Source organism: Aotus nancymaae, unplaced genomic scaffold, assembly GCF_030222135.1.
Source record: "Aotus nancymaae isolate 86718 unplaced genomic scaffold, 86718_ANA_hifiasm-v0.15.2.pri h1tg000008l, whole genome shotgun sequence".
NCBI classification, from domain to species: Eukaryota; Metazoa; Chordata; class Mammalia; order Primates; family Aotidae; genus Aotus; species Aotus nancymaae.
In genome coordinates, this window is record NW_026988419.1 from 50,856,077 (window position 1) to 50,878,008 (window position 21,932).

Sequence of the window (21,932 nt, forward strand, 5' to 3'; positions counted from 1 at the left end):
ACCACGCCTGCCTTACAAGAGGTCCTGAAGGAAGCACTTAATATGAAAAGTAAAAACTGGTACCAGCCACTGCAAAAACATACTAAATTGTAAAGACCATCAACACTATGAAGAAACTGCATCAACTAACAAGTAAAATAACCAACTAGCATTATAATGACAGGATCAAATTCACACATAACAACATTAACCTTAAATGTAAATGGAGTAAATGCCCCAATTAAAAGACATACACTGGAAAAATGGATAAAGAGTCAAGACCAATTGGTGTGCTGTATTCAGGAGACCAATCTCACATGCAAAGACACATAGCCTCAAAATAAAGGGATGGAGAAATATTTACCAAGCAAAATGGAAGCCAAAAAAAAAAAAAAAGTGGAGAGGGTTTGCAATTCCAGTCTGACAAAACAGACTTTGAACCAACAAAGATCAAAAGAGACAAAGAAGGGCACTACATAATGGTAAAGGGATTAATGTAACAAGAAGAGCTAACTATCCTAAATATATATGAACCCAATACAGGAGCACCCAGATTCATAAAGCAAGTTCTTAATGACCTACAAAGAGACTTAGACTCCATACAATAATAGTGGGAGACTTTAACACCCCATGTCAATATTAGACAGATCAATGAGATAGAAAATTAACAAGGATATTTGGGACTTGAACGCAGTTCTGAACCAAGTGGACCTAATAGACATCTACAGAACTTCCCACCCCAAATCCATGGAATATACATTCTTCTCAGCACCACATTACACTTATTCTAAAACTGACCACATAATTGGAAGTAAAACATTTCTCATAAAATGCAAAAGAACATAAATCATAACAAACAGTCTCTCAGACCACAGTGCAATTAAATAAGCACTCAGTGTTAAGAAACCCACTCAAAACCGCACAACTACATGGAAATTGAACCACCTGCTCCTGAATGGCTACTGGGTAAATGATATTAAGACAGAAATAAATAAGTTCTTTGAAACCAATGAGAACAAAACACAATGTACTGGAATCTCTGGGACGCAGCTAACGCAGTGTTTATAGGGAAATTTATAGCACTAAATGCCCACAGAAGAAGGTGGGAAAGATCTAAAATTGACGCCTTAACATCACAATTTAAAGAACTAGAGAAGCAAGAGCAAATTCAAAAGCTAGCAGAAGACAAGAAATAACTAAGCTCACAGCAAAACTGAAGGAGACAAAGACATGAAAAACCCTTCAAAAAACATCAGTGAATCCAGGAGCTGGTTTTTTGAAAAGATTAACAAAATAGATAGACCACTAGCCAGATTAATAAAGAAGAAAACAGAGAAGAATCAAATAGACACAATAAAAAATGATAAAGGGGATAATACCACAGATCCCACAGAAATACAAACTACCATCAGAGAATACTATAAACACTTCTATACAAATAAACTAGAAAATCTAGAAGAAATGGATAAATTCCTGGACACATACACACTCCCAAGACTAAACCAGAAAGAGGTTGAACCCCTGAATAGACCAAAAACAAGGTCTGAAATTGAGGCAGCAATTAACAGCCTACCAACCAAAAAAAAAGCCCAGGACCAGATGGATTCAGAACCAAATTCTACCAGAGGTACAAAGAGGAGCTGATACTATTCCTTCTGAAACAATTCCAAACAATAGAAAAAGAGGGACTCCATCCTAACTCATTTTATGAGGCCAGCATCATCCTGATAACCAAAACCTGGCAGAGACACGACAGCAAAAAAGAAAATTTCAGGCCAATATCCCTGATGAACATCAATGTGAAAATCCTCAGTAAAATACTAACAAACTGAATCCAGCAGCACATCAAAAAGCTTATCCACCACGATCAAGTTGGCTTCATCCCTGGGATGCAAGACTGGTTCAACATACACAAATCAATAAACGTATCCATCACATAAACAGAACCAAGGACAAAAACTGCATAATTATCTTAATAGATGCAGAACTGGCCTTGAATAAATTAAACACCCCTTCATGCTAAAAACTCTCAGTAAACTAGGTATTGGTGGAATGTATCTCAAAATAATAAGAGCTATTTATGATAAATCCACAGCCAGTATCATACTGAATGGGCAAAAGCTGGAATCATTCCCTTTGAAAACTGGCACAAGACAAGGATGCCCTCTCTGGCCACTCCTATTCAACATAGTATTGGAAGTTCTGGCCAGGGCAATCAGGCAAGAGAAAGAAATAAAGGTAGTTAAATAGAAAGAGAGGAAGTCAGATTGTCTCTATTTGCAGATGACATGATTATATATTTAGAAAACCTCATTGTCTCAGCCCAAAATCTCCTTACACTGATAAGCAACTTCAGCAAAGTCTCAGGATACAAAATCAATGTGCAAAAATTGCAAACATTCTTATACACCAATAATAGAGAAACAGAGAACCAAATCATGAGTGAACTCCCATTCACGATTGCTACAAAGAGAATAAAATACCACAGAATACAACTTACCAGGGATGTGAAGGACATCTTCAAGGAGAACTACAAACCACTGCTCAAGGAAATAAGAGAGGACACAAACAAATGGAAAAACATTCCATGCTCATAGATAGGAAGAATCAGTATTGTGAAAATGGCCATACTGCCCAAAGTAATTTATAGATTCAATGCTATTCCATGCAGCTACCATTGATTTTCTTAGCAGAATTAGAAAAAACTACTTTAAATTTCATATGGAACCAAAAAACAGCCCATATAGCCCAGAAAATCCTAAGGAAAAAGAACAAAGCTGGAGGCATCATGCTACCTGACTTCAAACTATGCTACAAGGCTACAGTAACCAAAACATGATATTGGTACCAAAACAGATATAGAGACCAATGGAACAGAAAAGAGGCCTCAGAAATGATGCCACACATCTACAACCATCTGATCTTCAACAAACCTGACAAAAGCAATGGGGAAAAAGTCCCTGTTCAATAAATGGTGTTAGGAAAACTGGCTAGCCATATGCAGAAAACGGAAACTGGACCCCTTCCTTACACCTTACACAAAAATTAACTTAAGATGGATTAAAGACATAAACATAAAATGTAAAACCATAAAAAAAAAGAAAACTAGAAAACCTAGGCAAGACCTTTCAAGACATAGGCATGGGCAAAGACTTCATGACTAAAACACCAAAAGCAATGGCAACGAAAACCAAAATTAACAAATGGTATCTAATTAAACTAAAGAGCTTCTGCACAGCAAAAGAAATTATCATCAGAGTGAACAGGCAACCTACAGAATGGGAGAAAATTTTGCAATCTACCCATCTGACAAAGTGCTAATATCCAGAATCTACAAGGAACTTAAACAAATTTACAAGAAAAACACAAAAAATCCCATCAAAGAGTGGGCAAGAGATATGAACAGACACTTCTCAAAAGAAGTCATTTATGTGGCCAACAAACATGTGAAAACAAAAAGCTCATCATTACTGGCCATTAGAGAAATGTAAATCAAAACCACAATGAGATACCATCTCATGACGGTTGCAACGGCAATCATTAAAAAGTCAGGAAACCGCAGATGCTGGAGAGTATGTGGAGAAATAGGAATGCTTTTACACTGTTGGTGAGAGTGTAAACTAGTTCAACCATTGTGGTAGACAGCATGGAGATTCCCGAAGTATCTAGAACCAGAAATACCATTTGACCCAACAATCCCATTACTGGGTATATACCCAAAGGATTATAAATCATTCTACTATGAAGACAAATGCACTCGTATGTTCACAATAGCAAAGACTTGGAACCAACCCAAATGCCTATCAATGATAGACTGGATAAAGAAACGGTGGCATATATACACCATGGAATACTATGCAGCCATAAAAAAGGATGATTTCATTCATGTCTTCTTCAGGAACATGAACGAAGCTGGAAACCATCATTCTCAGCAAACTAACACAGGAACAGAAAACCAAACACCGTATGTTCTCACTCATAAGTGGGAGTTGAACAATGAGAACACATAGACACAGGGAGGGAAATATCACACACCAGGGCTTGTTAGGAGGTGAGGGGCTAGGGGAGGATTAGCATTAGGAGAAATACCTAATGTAGATGATGGGTTGATGGGTGCAACCACCATGGCATGTGTATACCTATGTAACAAACCTGCACATTCTGTACATGTATCCCAGAACTTGAAAAGTATAATAATAATAATAATAATAATAATAATAATAATAAAGATCAACTTTACTGAGACTGGGAAACTAGGTTATTGTCTCAGGCATAATGGCTTGAAGAGAGCTGCCTGGCAGATAGCTTTTGACAACACTAACCTCTCAATGCAAATCATTACACACTTTCATTATCCCTATTCTTAGGCAAATTTACTTACTCTATAATAATCTTAACTTCATAAATCTAATGTCTCATTCTTTACTTCCTATAAAAATAAAATCCACATATGCCTTTGACATAGTTCCAGGCATCCTACCTGATTAAAGAGTGGCCTTATTTTAAACTCAATCTCCTTTTTAAAAAGTTTAATCTGAGTAGGCACTAACTCCAGGATATAAAAATAATTTGCCAACTGAGTTAGTTAGCAAGAAATAATATGAATATTTATCTGTTTTTTCCTGATTTAAAGTAGATAAACAAGCAAACACATCACCTCAGTGAAAGCCATCCAAAGGTAATTTCAAAACTCTTCAAATTGTAAAGGAAAGAAACAGCCAAGGGAATGAATTTTCAAACTCAGTTCCAGTACATATCAGAATATCATGACATCATGACAACGATTTTCTGAATAGTTCCAAAAGCTTTGGCAATTAAAAAAAACTTTTGCGCATCAAAGGACACTATCAAGAGAGTGAAAAAACAACCCACACAATGGGACAAAGTATTTGCAAATCAATATCTGACAAGGGATTAATTTCCAGAATATATAAAGCTCAACAACAAACAAATCCAAACAACCCAATTAGAAAAATCAACAGCGTACTTGAATATCCATATCTGCAAAGAAGATATACAAATGGGCAATAAGCATATGAAAAGATGGGCAACATCGTTAGTCATTAGGAAAGTGCAAATCAAAACCACAGTGAATACCACTTCACATCCATTAGGGTAGCTATTATTTCTTAAAAAGGAAAATAATAACAAGTATTGATAAATATGTGGAGAAATTGGAAAACACGTACTGCTGATGGGAATGTAAAATAGTTCAGCTACTGTGAAAAACAGTTTGGTGGTTCTCTAAAACGTTGAACATGTAATTACTGTATAATCCAGCAATTTCACGTCTATGTATAAATCCAGATGAACTGAAAGCAGGAATGCAAACAGGTACTTGCACACTAATGTTCACAGCAGTATTATTTACAATAACTACAGTAACCAAATAATAAAAATAGCCCAAATGTTCATCAATTGATGAATGGATAAATGAAAAGTGGTATATACATACAATGGATGATTATTCAGCCTTAAAAAAGTAAAATTTAGATACCGTGCTACAACATAGATGAGCCTTGAAATAAGCCAGATGCAAAAAGACAAATATTGTATTCCACTTAAATGAGAAAACCTCAACAGCTGGGCCCAGAAGCTTCTTGTGACCAGAGCAGGCCCCATGAGTGCTTACAGTGATTGTGTGTTCTAGGAGTTAACACGGTCACCACCTTGGTGGAGAACAAAAAAGCTCAGCTGGTGACGATTGCACACGACATGCATCCCATCACGCTGGTTGTCTTCTTGCCTGCCCTGGGTCGTAAAATGGGAATCCCTTACTGCATTATCAAGGGGAAGGCAAGACTGGGACGTGTAGTCCACAGGAAGACCTGCACTACTGTCGCCTTCAAACAGGTTAACTCGGAAGACAAAGGCACTTTGGCTAAGCTGATGGAAGCTGTCAGGACCGATTACAACAACAGATATGATGAGATCTGCTGTCACTGGGGAGGCAATGTCCTGGGTCCCAAGTCATGGCTTGCATCGCCAAGCTTGAAAAGGCAAAGGCTAAAGAACTTGCCACTAAACTGGGTTAAATGTACACTGTTAAGTTTTCTGTACATAAAAATAATTAAAATAATACGAATTTTCCTTCAAAAAAAAAAAAAAAGAGAAAACCAGAATAGGCACATTTGAGAGCTTATAATGGATGGAGCAATAGAAAGTTACTGTTTAACTGGTACAGAGTTTCTGTTGTGGAAATGGATGGTGGTGACATTTATACAAACTTGTGGATGTACTTAATGCCACTGAGTTATATACTTAAAAACAGTTAAAATTGTAAATTGTATTATGTGTTTATTTTACCACCATGAAAAGATACCAGTTAAAATAAAAACAAAAATTATAAACTACCTAAGAGTAAATCTAAGAAAAGATGAAAAAATTATCAAATCAGTTGAAGATTTATAAATAATAGCTATATAGAAAGATATACCATATCCATGATTAGACAGAGTCAATGCTATAAAAATGTCAGTTATTCACAAATTAATCTGAAGATTCAATGTAAATCCAATTAAAACTAAAAGAAGATTTTTTGTTGTTTGTTTTGTTGTTCTTGTGAAACTAGACAAGTTGATTCTGAAACATAAATAGGAAAGTAAATGGTCAAGAACAGCCAAAGCTCAAACTGAAGAAGACATAGACAGAAGACTGAAGCTAGACATTATGATTTATTATTATGCCATAGCAATTCAGACTGTAGGGCTCAAACAAGGATGGACATTATGCTAATAGCTAGTGGGATGTCATTGGTATGATGACTATTGATACAGCTCACTCCCTTACTTCATCTCCTTCATTTCAAATGCCATCTTAGTAGTGAGCAGTAAGTAATATGTAAAATAACAATGTCTGCTCCTCCCACCCACACTACTGTCCTTATTCCCCTTCTGCATTTTAGTTTCTCCATAGCAATTTAAAACCCTTGAAAATACTCTATATTTTACTTCTATATCTCTTTATCGTATCTTACTATAGTATAAACTATACAAGGGCAGGAATTTCTTGTTATTCACTGCTGTGTCCTCAGGGTTTGGAACACTACCTGACAAATACAAGTGTTCATTTTTTAAGTAAATGAATACAACAGTTTAGAATACTCAGAAACAGACCCATTCATATAAGGATGTCAACTATATGGCCAAGCTTGCATTACAAGTCAGAAGGGAAAGGATGAATTATTCAAGAAAGTCACTGTTTTCTTTACCAAGTTTTCAGCTTCTCTTTATTCCTAAATTTGCTTAACATTGAAAGAACTCAATATTCTAATAAATAAAACAAATTTATTCCTAAATTTGCTTAACATTGAAAGAACTCAATAAATAAGATTTATTTTACTCTCTCACCCTATAGATTGTTCCCTTAGTATCAAAAAGACACAAAGTTGCAGGACAAAGTGAGACAATTAGCTATCCATATAGATTTTTTTTTAAAACTATTCCTTACATCATACCTGGAAATGGATTTCAAGTGGATTAAACACTTAGAGGTGAAAATGAAAATTTTAGAAATAGAAAAAAAGAATTTTTCAAACTTCCAGATAGGGAAGAACTTCTTAAGCAAGGCAAAAAAATACACATTTTAAAGAAACCGAGGGACAATAATGTAATTTGGATGTCTGTTCCCTCTAAATCTCATGTTAAAATGTATTTCGGAATGTTGGGGGTGGGGCCTGTTGGGAAGTAACTGGATGGGGGTGGGGTGGTTTAACACCCTTGGTGCTCTGTGAGTTTTCACTCAGCTAGATCACATGATATCTGGTTGTTTAAAAGTCTAGGACCTCCTCTAACCTCACTCTCTTGCTCCCGCTCTCGGCATATGACATGCTGCCTCCACTTTTGCCTTCTGCCATGACTGTAAATTTCCTGAGGCCTCACCAGAAGCAGATGCCAGCACCATGCTTCCCATAAAGCCTGCAGAACTATGAGCCAATTAAATCTCTCTTCTTTATAAATTACTCAGTTTCAAGTATTCTGTATAGCGATGTAAGAATGGTCTAATACAGATAATTTTTACTACATTAAAATGAAGAGCATCTATTATGTGTACCATTATAAAAAGGGGAAAAATACAAGTTACAAACTGGCGAAAGTATTTATAGGAGCATAACCAATGGAGGATTAGAATCCAGAATATTTAAAGAAAATCTATAAGTCAATAGGAAAAGATGAATAATGTAGTAGGAAAGTGGGCAAAAACCATAAATAAGTAATTGTTAGAAATCAAAGACATGCAAATTAGAACCACAGTGAAATACTAATTTTTTACTCTTCTGTTTGGCCACAATTTTTTAAAGTTGGAAAATTTCACGTCTTGGCTGGGTTGGAGCAATAGAGCTCTTATCCATTACTTGTGGGTGGGTAATTGGCGTAACTACTTTGGAAAAAATACCCTCTGGCTCAGCAAATTTATTCTTAGGTATTCAGCTTAGAAAACCTGTTACACATGTACATCTGGAGTCAAGTCCAAGAATGTTAGAGAAGTGTTACCCAGAATAACAAAATACTAGAAACAACTAAAATATACATTAACTACAGAATGGATAAATGAATGTTACTAGTCATACAGTAGAAAACTACGTAACAGTGCAAAAGGATGACTCATACAGCATTTGTCAACATGAAAGAGCCTGGAAACATAATGCTGAGTGAAGGAAGCAAATCACAAAAGAGAGCATATGAATCTACTTATATAAAGTTCAAATCTAGGAAAATGTAAAGTCATTTCTTTTTTATTTATTTATTTATTTATTTTAGAGAGACAGGGTCTTTTTTTTTTTTGAAAGAAAGAAAGAAAGAAAGAAAAAGAATAAAGAAAAGGAAGAGAAAGAGAGAGAGAGAATGGGAGTATTGCTTTCTTGCCCAGGCTAGAATGCAGTTTAGTAATGGGTATTGAAAACCTCTTTTATACCAATAATTATACTTGATGTAAACAGGAAGGAATAAGGGAAGAAAATAACAAACGAGCAGCCAACCAATATTTCATTTAAACCTATGAAATGCTATGCGATTACTGAGGAGTGATTTACTTCCAATTGTGAAGTCACTTATGGAATAGGTGTGAGGTGGTAATGTATGTTTTATGTATTTGAAGTGGAGAGTTCTATAAATGTTTATTAAGTTTACTTGTTCCGGGTCTGAGTTCAAGTCCTGGATGCCCTTGTTAATTTTCTGTCTCATTGATCTATAAAATCGTTAGCTCTTCTTGTTACATTGATCCTTTTGCCATTATGTAATGTCCTTCTTTGCCTCTTTTGCTCTTTGTTGCTTTAAAGTCTACTTTATCAGAGGCGAGAATTGCATCTCCTGCTTACTTGTTTATTTTTACTCTCTGAGTGGTTGATAAATCTTCCTCCTTCTCTTTGTTTTGAGTCTTTGTGTATCGTTGCATGTGAGATGGGTCTGGATGCAGCACACCAATGGGTTTTGGCTTTTTATCCGATTAGAATATATATAACTTTAATACTGGCATTTGATGCTAGCTGGCTGTTTTGCCCATTAGTTAGTGTAAATTTTTCGTTGTGTTAATGTTCTTTTCTTTTTGATATATTTTTGGAAAGGCTGATATTGGTTGTTCCTTTATATGTATAGTGCTTCTTTCAGAAGCTTTTGTAAAGCAGGCCTGGTGGTGGTGAACTCTCTAAGTACTTGTTTGTTGGCAAAGGATTTAATTTTTCCTTCGATTATAAAGCTTAGTTTGGCTGGATAGGAAATTCTGGGTTGAAAGTTCTTTTCTTTAAGGATGTTAAATATTGGTCCCCACTCTTTTCTGGCTTGTAGGGTTTCTGCTGAGAGATCTGCTGTAAGTCTGATAGGTTTCCCTTTACGGGTAACCTGACCTTTCTCTCTGGCTGCCCTTAGTATTTTCTCTTTCATTTCAACCCTAATAAATCTGGCAATTATGTGCCTTGGGGTTGGTCTTCTTGAAGAATATCTTTGTGGTGTTCTCTGTATTACCTGGAGTTGAATATGACCCTGCCTTGCCAGGTTGGGAAAGTTTTCCTGAATGATATCCTGAAGAGTATTTTCCAGCTTGGATTCATTCTCTTCATCACATTCAGGTACACCTATCAAACGTAAATTAAGTCTTTTCACATAGTCCCATATTTCCTGGAGACTTTGTTCATTCCTTTTCATCCTTTTTTCTCCAATCTTGTCTTCTCATTTCATTTCACTGAGCTGGTTCTCGACTTCTGATATCCTTTCTTCTACTTGATCAATTTGACTGTTTAAACTTGTGCATGCTTTGCGAAGTTCTCGTGTTGTGTTTTTCAGCTCCATCAATTCACTTATATTCCTCTCTAAATTGTCCATTCTCGTTAACATCTCGTCAAACCTTTTTTCAAGGTTCTCAGTTTCTTTGCATTGGGTTAGAACAAGTTCTTTTAATTCACAGAAGTTTCTTATCACCCACGTTTTGAAACCTGCTTCTGTTATTGGAACACACTCGTAATCTATTAAGCCTTGTTCCGTTACTGATGAGGAATTGCGATCCCCTGTAGAGGGAGAGGCATTCTGATTTTGAATATTCTCTGCCTTTTTACGCTGATTTCTTCCCTTCATTATATATTTATCCGTCTGTCGTCTTTGTAATTACCGACTTTCTAACTAGGTCTCTGAGCAGACGTCCAACTTGTTGATTCCCAGCACCGAGATCTGAGCAATCCACTGCGCCGGCCAAAATAGCGGTGTTAAGATTGAAGGTGCTTTTCTGCCTGGGAATCTCCGGACTCTGCACCAAAAACTGGCGCGCTAAGGCACCAGCAAAACCACCGCGCCGGCCACAAGAGTGGCCCTGGTGACACGTGGGGCTCCTCTGCTGGGAATCTCCTGGTCCGTGAGCAACAAATATTCGTCTGAAAGTGTGGTGTTCTCTCGTTCTCTGCGCTTTCACTGGGAACTACGGGCCTGAGCTGCTAGTGATCAGCCATCTTGGATCTCTCTTCTCCATTTCTTTAGAGATTTAGTAAAGTGATCAAGAAAAGCAATGGCCTGTTAAAAGAGAAACTGAATAAATGGACACAACAGTTGGTATAGTTGTTTCCCCTAGCTGAGAAAAGTAGTACGGTCATCAAGACAAACTTTAATGTATGTATTTTGCCAAAAGCGGACATTCTTGTCATTTGGGGATTTTTTAAAAAAGAAAAGGAAAAATAAAAATCTTAAATTATCTTTCCTTGGCAAAATTTTTCATGACATGTCAATCAAATAACAACAAAAGACATAAATTATATGTGGTTTAATTTCTGAGCTTTTTGTAGGACATCTTTCACAATGTGGCATACACCACATTCTTCACAATTAAATTTCCCAAACAGCATGGAAGTTACTGTTCCTTCCTGGTGAAGGGGCTCAATTAACTCCTGGTCCTGGTGTTCAGAGTCTAAAATGGCTTTGCTCCCCTTCAAAGTTGTAATTGTGTAACAATTGCCTATAAAGGAAATTTATGTAATCATGTCTGGCTAGCAGGAAATTCAGCAGATAAGTGGTCAGACCATTACATGGCAGCCTTAATGGATCAGCAGCTCAGTCTGTCTCCGCCTGTCCCAAATCCCCATTTTGCTCTACAGAGTCTGGATTTTGTCATAGGATGATTTTGATATCATCATCATAGTTTAATTATTCTTAAGTATTGGAAATGTTAAAATAATTAGTTAAAACACCTTAGCAAGGAAATAAAAAGTTTTATAAAACTTGACATGTGAATTTATAAACTTTTATCGGCTAAAAGGTGCTAAATAACTGGAGCAAAGAACTTTCAAACAGCAGCAACAACCAAAACCACTTTTAAAAAATGTATTAGAAATAATAAATCTGTAACCACGGAACAAATTTATGGTCACTATTTCCTGTAGAAGGATATGTTTTTCCCCCTTACTTTATTTGAAACGGGAAAATTTTCAGTCCACAAATGCATTAGAGTCACTGTTAAAGCTTCATAAAACACAGGGAGAACAATTTTCATATCTTTAAGTTATATAAAATTTCACTGGGTGGTTTCTATTGAGATGCACATAGTACAAACATAAATCATACTACATTCTACTATATCATCCCCCAGGTTAACCTATCTCAGTATACACTTATTATATATAGGTTTGGGGAATTAAAATTCTTATTTTGGATGTTTTATTTATTATTATACTTTAAGTTCTGGGGTACATGTGCAGATCGTGCAGGATTGTTACATAGGTATACACATGCCATGGTGATCTGCCGCATCCAACCCCTAGTCATCTACATTAGGTATTGGGAAGGGATAACATTAGGAGAAATACCTAATGGACAGGAGACTTTTAAAAGGCTTTTGGAAAAGAGTATTTTACAATGGAGTGAACTCTTAAAGTGGTAATGCTGGGCAAGGTGGCTTGTCTGTAATCCCAGCACTTTGGGAGGTCGGGTGGATCACCTGTGGTCAATAGTTCAAGACCTGCCTGGCCAACATGGTAAAACCCCATCTTTACTAAAAATACAAAAAATTAGCCAGGTGTGGTGGCATGTGCCTATAATTCCAGCTACTCAGGAGGCTGAGGCAGGAGAATTAGTTAAACCCAGGAAGCGGAGGTTGCAGTGAGCCAAGGTTGTGCCATTGCACTCTAGCCTGAGCAACAAGAGTGAGACTGTCTCAAAAAATACACACACACACACACACACACACACACACACGATACTAAATTCTGTATGCGAGTTTTAAATTATCTGATTTTCCTTCGGGAATTTTTTTTCTTTTTACCTCTTACCTCTGCAATCCTCTGGCCTACTCACAGACCAGCATTCTGGAGAGATAGAGTTTTGAAACAGTTAAAAGAAATTGATTAGAGAGCAAGTGTGTAGTTTTTACATAAGCATTCATTGGCCAATTAACATGCCTTCTACCCACTCACTAAACAATCTTGGGCATGTTAATTCTCCATCGTGAGTCTCTCTGGTTCTTTAAAAAATGAGAATAACAACACTGACTTGTTTTGAAGAGGAAAGAGCTAACATAGCCATAAAGATTTTAGTTCATCTGCGAGCCTGTGGAAGGCTGATCTCTATTATGAGTCAGTGTGCAATATTCACCTAGTTGCTTCCTTTGGGGAAAACTTATGGAAACAAAATAGTACCCATTAAGAAATACAGGTTTTTCCCTTTCACAGTTGCCAAGCTTTGTTTATTTTGGGGGTTGTTTGTTATATTTTTTTTTTTCCTTTTCTAATTGTTTAAGGTGTTTTGGAAATAAGATCATTATCCTTGTGGGTATCTGCTGGGTAGAGGACTCTTGAAGGTCAAGATTTTTGCATGATTCATCAAAGGAAATAATGAGGCAGTGAGTAAATTTAAAGTCCAGACTCAGATTCTTTGTGGAAAAAAAATGGGCACTGAATTATTTTTTAAAAAATCAGTTAAAAGAGAATATTTTTGGAAAAGTATTACTAACTTTAAGATTGGACACTTTTTAAAGGCATCATTACAAAGTTATACAAATATATCAAAGATTATGATTATTATAAATATCATATCCAGTTTTGATAAAAATAAGTCATAAAATGAGAATGTTTCCCTTTCCCTACAGGTTTGACTGATCATGGTAATTAATTTTAACATCTGTTAAGATCACTTGCTTAGTAAAATAATAAATTATCAAATAGCAGGGCCATAAAAGAAAAGTGACAATTACGTGTACATTATGCACCATATGGCCCAATTCAGTACCAATATAGGGAACACCACAGGCTTGGTAAACAATATACATAATATGACCTGTGTTAATAAGAGTAGATTTTTATCAAGCAGTGAAATACAGTCATATGATAAATTTTGTCCTCACAAAGATTAGGCTAATATCATTAGCTGTTTATTGCAAAGGAAAGAAATCTTTTCAAATTAAACTCATGATGGATTTTAATCACTTGGCTAATGTTAGTAAATGATTATGCCTCGAGCCATTACGATAATGATCATTATTAGCAAGAGTCTGTTTTCACAATGTTTCTAATGTTTAAAATTAATATAGAAGTCAAGAGTCATTAAATCATTTCACCTGCAGCAGAATTTAAAAGATGCACATATTTCACATAGCTGCAATTTAAAAACAAAACCTATGAAGGCAGTGGAAAAATACACAAGAAAATCAAGCTATTAACTACAGTGCCACCAAGCGACCAACCTCAAAATTCCATGTATAATCAAAAGGGCAAATATACTAAGGAAAATAGTTACATGCAGAAAAGAGACCACAGCAAGAACCTCAGACGTATGCTGATTATGGACCTCAATGAATCTGAGAACTCTAAGAGGTCAACTTTTAACTATTAGAATTAACTATGCTCATCTAGGAAACTTCAGGAATCATCAGTGGCTTGCCAGAGAGCTTGCAAGTTGCTGAGTTTGAAACCCAGATGGAGCTAAGTCCTTTAAAACAGTAGCTACATTTTCAAATGTAAGAAAACAATGTATGTTTGAGTGATATAAAAGGGGTGACCATTCCACACGAAATGGTGTGGACTTCAAACACAAAGAATAAAGTGTGAACAAAAGAGAAAATTATAATAGAAAACATTTAATCATAGTCCCCAGAATCTTTTCTAGGTGTCAGGTTTAAAGTATATAGAATGTTGAAATCAGACTAGATGATTTCTAAAGTCACTTACCAGGCCAGAAATTCTGTGGCAAAGATCATTCAAGTCATGTGGCTCCAAAAATTTTATGTGAAACATGCACATATGTGCTGTACCGGATGAGATTGTGCTCTAATAGTTGAGTTGATAACACATCTCAATTGAAGTAAAACACTAACGAAAAATAGAAAAAAATTTTAATCTTATAAATCCAGACAAAAATAGTTTGGAAATAACTCTTACCAGTAATGTTTGAATCATTTATTTATTCATTTATTCATCAAGTGTATCTTGAGTTCTAACTATGCGCCAGGCATATGGGCTAAGTTCTAGGGATAACATACCATAGGAAATATTTTCCAAGATGGGAAGATTTCATTCATAAAAAGAACTCAGAGCTAATTACATGAGGCTAAAGAAATACTGGTTGAAAAAGGATAAGAAGTTAGACTGGTTTCCAAGGTATATGTAGATTCATTATAGTCTGTGGAGGAAAATATCTGACCCCACCCTTATGAGCTGTCCCTGGTAATGCTGTTTTCATACTTAGGTCAAGCATCATAAAACCAACAACCAACCAACCAACAAAAATGACTAAGGGAGTGACAAGTATGAATGACTAATGGGAGAAACTTAGGAGCTAAATATAAACCATTTTACTGTATAGATTGACCAAACCAGGTCTAAAAATAGAAAACTAATGACGAGTTGATATTGTTTTCCAGTGCACAAGGAGATAACCATGGGAGTGAGCAGTAAGATAGAGTTTAGAAGAGGAAACTTCAGATAATTTCAGAAAAAATACTTCCTGTCAGAGAAAATCATCCCATTGATACAATTACTAGAGAGAAATGTTAGAAATTCCATTTGTCAATAGTTGGGAACCCACTAACTGAAGCTCTGGGGCATGTGTTGTTCTTATCCCAGGAGCAGAATGGGCTGCTGGTGCCTCTCAGTCTCTGATTTACACTCTGCAAATGCTCAGGGCAAGAGTGGAAAATCATCAAGGAAAAGCAAATGCATTCTCTGTGGAATATGGAAATGGATTATGGCGTGTTTCAAAGTTACAAACTATTCAATTAAGTCATTTCCCCTTCACTTGTGCTTCCCTCCTATTGGTTTCAATCAAGGAGCTAAATAGACCCAACAGTCTACTTTCCTGAGGAGGGAACTGGAGTCCAGTCCTTATGCCACCAACCAAAAGTAATATGAGAAATATTGTTGTTGTTGTTTTTCTAAAGAATGTCCACACTTGCCAAGCAAACAGCTCAAATTTCTGGTTCTCTTTGTCCTGTCCTGAAATAAACAAACATGCAAAAATGTCACCTGGGCAAGATGAGTTAGTCCAAGAGTGTTCAGTGTGTCTGATCACAGCTGACTTGTCTACACCCTCACAGTCCATTACAAGGACCTCTGGGAAATAAGAACATGTCCTGATTTTGTTGGACAGGTGCAACACTCAGTCAGCTCATACTTGGCTCTAGTCTGACCATGCCAGAGAGGGCCAGACATTAATTATCTTCTGTTGTGTATTTTAAGGGCAGGAAATAAAAAACAACTAGCTTTTGGGTTCTGTGACTAGGCACCTCTGCTCAGCTTCTATCCCCAGCTTGGAGGTTGGAGCTCAGTGGTGTTCTCATAACTTCTGCCTAGTGGTTTGGACCTTATCTCTTTGAGTTAACTATATGACTTCTGACTGTTTTCATTCATATATTTCAAAAAGGCAAATATAGGAAGGAAAATAGTTGCCATATTTCTAGACTGACAACTGGCTGCGCCTTTGTTTGTTTGCTTCCTGATATAGTTTTCTCCCTGTCTTAGATCTGTGCTACGAAACTGATGTTGATTCATAAATCTTTGTAGTAATCTTTGCTTTGATCTGTGAGGAAATCTTTAAAAATTGATTAAATCTTTCAAGATGCATCTTCTCAGCTTTGCTACTACAGAAACTTTTTCATTTCCAGACCTGTGCCTGTTTGTCATGTAAAAACAAATTTATTTTTGTCATTCCAGGTATAATTGAACAATTACAATAACAGTCATATCTCTGCTAACGTAATAGATTATAGTTTAAGTTGTCCTTTAAGCTATAAGTTATTAGTAGTCACTTTTATAGGTAGTTTTTTCTTAACAACTTGTGTCTTTTTGTGTATGTGCAAAGAATCAAGGTAGTCGAATTTGTTTTATTTTAATATGAGTGGTTAGAAATGCAGGTTCTAGAATAATCATACAACTGATATATCCAATTAGTTTACCAAAGCATTATCCATCACAGCTTATTATATGTACTCTATAATTTTCTTGCATAAGTAAATTATTGTTATTTCTTTTAAGTATAGCTGGCATTCACATTTTTCCTCAATCTGTAATTTAGAAATTTTGATAACAGACATGTAAATAGATGGTCTTTCTTGATGAGTTATAATTAAAGTGTCAAACATTTACTTAATGTTAGGAAATAGATAGTCTTAAAATGCACCTATTCATATACCTCAAATGGACCCACATGACTTCAGTAGCTGAAAGTAATTATAATAGAAAATTTCAATTCTGCCCTATGGAAGAGTACAAATACTGAAGCTCCAACACTTGTAAGAAATATGCCACAATTTGCAAAATTTTTTTATTTACAGAAATATCCATTTATTCTCACACTTGTTTTCAGCTGTTTTGAGAGAACAAGCTGACATGGACAGCATCAGTTAGCATCATTACCTGAATTCTCCTTGGTAATTGGCTTTAATTGTCAGAGCATAAGGCTAGGGAATGGAAGATATACTATATGACTTCTCTGTTCATATATCTCCCTCCTTTCCACCCTTCCCCACCTTTAGTTTGTGAGGTGTACTTCCCAGTCACATGGGTTTTAGAATTCTATCTAATCAAGGAGTTTACACCCAAGGCATAGACCACAGATCAGAAGTAATCCTAATCATTTGAAATGGCATGGAACCAAAAAGAAGAATTCTAACTTCCGCATTATCATGCTATTATTTCTATAAAACAAAGAATTCTTAGAAATCAAAAAAATTCTTAGAAATTCTTAGGAAACATTAGATTCTAAATCTGAATCTTAGAATCTTAGGCACTTTTGGAATTGGGATTAAATTATACATAGTTTTGTTAATAATAATGGGTTAGATCACATGAAATTACCATTTTTTAGTTGACAAATAATTGTGTATTTTTATGTAGTGTGTAATGTGATGGTTTGATATATTTACACAGTATAGAAAGATTCAATCAAGCTAATTAACATATCCATCACCTGACATCATTTTTTTGTGGTAAGAACATTCAAAATCTATTTTTCTAGTGATTTTGAAATGTACATTATTATTGACTGTATTAGTCTATCCTTGTTTTACTATGGAGAAATATCTGAGACTGGGTAATATATAAAGAAAAGAGGTTTAATTGGGCTTATGGTTCTGCACGCTGTACAGGAAGCATGGCGGCATCTGCTTCTGGCAAGGCAGAAGTAGGGAACTTTCAATCATAGCAGAAGGCAAAGGATGAGTGAGACATCTTACAAGGCTAGAGCAGGAGGAAGAGAGAGAGGGGAGAGGTGCTACACACTTATAAACAACCAGATCTCATGATAACTCAGTATCACAAGAACATCACCAAGGAGATGGTGATAGTCTACTCCTGAGAACTCCACCCCCTTGATCCAATCACCTCCCTCCAGGCCCTACCACCAGCATTGGGGATTCTAAGTGAATATGAGATTTGGGTGGGGACACAGACCCAAACCATATCATTAACCATGTTCAAAGTGCAGTGCAGTAGATCACTAAAGCTTATTCTTGCCATCTAAATAGAACTTTATAAAAACAATGGTTAGATTCCACAAAGTGGCAATGCCTCAGCTGTATACATGGTATTAGGCCCAAAGGCCTGATAGGGGAGTGTTAGCCTGTTCTCCTTTCCTGAAACATTGAAATTACAGTTTTCATAGGTTAAGATCAAATGTTGGCAACTTCATAAGGGTTAACTGCATAAAATCAGAGTATATAATAAATTTTATTAAACAGAGCTATATGCTAGGCATTCTATTAGATACATTTTTGTTATATTAGAGTTTTACAAAAATAATATTTTAAATTTTAAACTCTTGCAGGGTTGATATTGTTATTCCAATTTATAGAGGAGAAAATGATGTAATTTGACAAAGTTGGCATGGCTATTAGCTTCTGGTTTAAACCTATGCTTCTTTTTTTTTTTTTAAGGTGGTGAAATGAAGGAGTTGTTAGCATGCCTCTCCCACTTGGAAAGACAAAATAGTGTGGAGAGACTCATGCTGTGAACTTTTTTCCAAGAAGCAGTATGGAAACTTAACAGGAAACTGAAAGAAACCACAGACCCTTTTAAAGAAGCAGCAGGCTGTAGCCTACACCATGAGCTATGAAGATAACTGTAAGTCCCCAGAATGTTCGGGGGAGAAACTGCCTCTAGGATATACACTCCCATTGGGGAACCTGGCAACCCAGGCCTCACAGGAGGCCCTCAACCCTACCCAGTGCTGGAGCTGATTTAGTGAGCAGTGGGGAGTATATGAGAAGGAGTGGTATTGTGACATGCTTTGTGTGCACTCCCAGATGCCAGTGGGGACAAAGGGAAGCCATTTCTGATCCTACCTCACAGTGGACCTCATGGAAGTTGTCCAGCTAACTCAGGTAGTGGTCACAGAGAGAAGCTCCCAACTGAGATTCGTGATATGATCTCAAGTAGGGATGAACCCCTTTGGCCGTGGGCATAAAGTGTGCTGTAGCCACAGGTGCAGAAGCTGGATGTCCCTGCTTGGGGGGCAGACTAGGAGAGGCATGATCTGAAAGCTATGGTTTCTTTCTCAGAGGGGAAGGTTTATGGCCTAGGGCAGTTTGGGGTTCTGAGCACAGGCTGCCTGGAACCTAGCTAGCTGCTGCTAGTGGAACACTTTGGGTGCGAGACTTGCCTTGCTAAGTGCATGGAACCTGTGTAGGGCTTACTGCCACCTGCTACTCCCCACTACCTGTGTGAATTCTTCTGTGCAGCAGAGGTAGCTGTACTTCTCCCTGAAATATCACCCCAGAAGCCAGAGAACCTCCCTCTAGTCCCCACTGGGGCTATTACTTGTGCCCACATATGGGGAGCCAGAGCATGGGCTTGCCTGACCCACCCCAACCTGGCTTTGCCCCTCCACCTGTCTGGTAGCTTAACACAAAGAACAGGGACTTTGGGGAGCTCTATGGCTCTGCCCATTGCCTGAGACACTAGAGTATCTCCCCTGGGTAACATAAAGCAAGCACAAATTCCACTGCTGCCACCATAGCTGATGCTCTTTTGCAAGCGCCACCTCCTTGCTGAAGGTGAAATGACACAATTCATTACAGCATCTCCTGGTAGAAAAATACAGCACCAAGGAATAAGAAAACTTATGAGTGACCTCAGCTATCACCATTGCCTGTAACATCCTGGCTAACCAGGAGGTTTTGAGTGTGCTCATGTGACCAGTTTATTACTCTACTACAATGGGCATTTGAGAAAGCCAACACAAGTCAGGATATTTATAACCAAGGAAATCTCTCAAAATATGTTATTCCCCTGTCACCTCCATCAGAGCTGGCGCTGGTACCTGCGGCTGGTCAGGTCACATCACTGGATCCCTTTCAGACATTCCCCGGTACCAGCCTGGAGTGTGGCAGCCCCACTGGGTTGCTAGACCCAGAGAAGCAGCAGGATTCATAGTAGTCTGGCCCTCAAGGACTCCTACTCCTAGAGAAAGGGGGGTGCTCCACATCAAGAGAGCAGGAATTCTGATATTCCATGCAGAGAGGGACAAAAGAATCCAGATGGCAAACCTTAGGTCACAGAAATGTCTGCCCGTGAGAAGTGTCTTTCAAAAGAGCTACAGATGCAGTGCTGGGCTCGGTAGGAAAAGTCTACTACTCTACCCCAATAGTCAGACAGCCCTGGTGCTCATAAAGGGTCTTGGAGAAGGGGACTTCTCCCCCTTGCCCACCACTGCAGACACAGCTAGGACTTCTCCCATGGGAGCTCAGTATGGGTGCACCTGTAGATAGCCTTTGTGGGACATTTCAGGGTTACTACATTCACACAGGAGGAGTGCCCTCTGTGTTCAGGCTTGCACAAGGGGTAAAGTCACAATCCGACTCTACATGGAATATCAGAATTCCTACAAATGAAAAGAGATGCCTGTCTGATCTGAATACCTAGAACACTCAGTCAAAGCGTGACTCGAAGGAGGTCACTTTTCTATTGGCCCTGTAGGGAACCTGGGGTGGCTCCCACCCTTCTCCCTGAAAAGACCCCAGTGTGTTTCCCTTCGAGCTCCCCAGCCACCACTGTCAATGCTAGGACCTCTGTCCACCATTGGATATTGAATTTGCTAGCTGGTTTAGCTACAGCTGGCTTTTACTCATGGACATCTCCTGTTGGCCTGAAACCTGAACTGCTCAAACCAATGAATAAAATACTGGGGAAAAAATAAATTTAAAAGTATACCACTGGAGAATGAGATAAGCATCATGAGACCTCTGCCATTCTAACCCCACAGCAGACAGTGAACCTACTTACACACCCAGCACATTGTTAATACAACCAGTATCTGAGAAAGCCATCATACAAAGACAAGGAAATCATAGAGAGCCTTCATCACTGAAAGAACTCAGAGCCACAGATCCAAGATGGCTGATCACTAGCAGCTCAGGATTGTAGCTCCCAGTGAAAGTGCAGAGAATGAGAGGATGCCACACTTTCAGATGAATTTTTGTTGCTCACGGACCAGGAGATTCCCAGCGGAGGAGCCCCATGGGTCGCCAGCACGACTCTTGTGGCCATCGCTGCCGTTTTTCTGGTGCCTCGGTGCGGCGGAGATCCCCGGGAGCCAGACCGGAGATTCCAGGGCAGAAAAGCACCATCCATCTTAACACCGCTGTTTTGGCCAGTGCAGTGGATTACTCAGATTTCGGCACTGGGAATCAACAAGTTGGATGTCCACTCAGAGACCTAATTAGAAAGTCAGTAATTACAAAGATGACAGATGGATAAATTTATAATGAAGGGAAGAAACCAGCCTAAAAAGGTAGAGAATACCCAAAATCAGAATGCCTCTCCCTCTACAGGGGATCACAGTTCCTCATCAGCAATGGAACAAAGCCTGATGGAGAACGAATGCATTCCATTAACAGAAGTAGGCTTCAGAAGGTGGATGATAAGAAACTTCTGTGAATTAAAAGAACTTGTTCTAACCCAATGCAAAGAAACTAAGAACTTTGAAAAAAGGTTTGACAAAATGCTAACGAGAATAGACAGACAATTTAGAGAGGAATATAAGTGAATTAATGGA

The 21,932-nt window shown here is 37.6% G+C and overlaps 1 pseudogene; it reads right to left on the reverse strand.

Annotated features, from left to right (window-relative positions):
* Positions 1-18,412: 18,412 nt before the first annotated feature.
* Positions 18,413-18,522, reverse strand: LOC135273750 (U6atac minor spliceosomal RNA; annotated as a pseudogene).
* Positions 18,523-21,932: the final 3,410 nt, after the last annotated feature.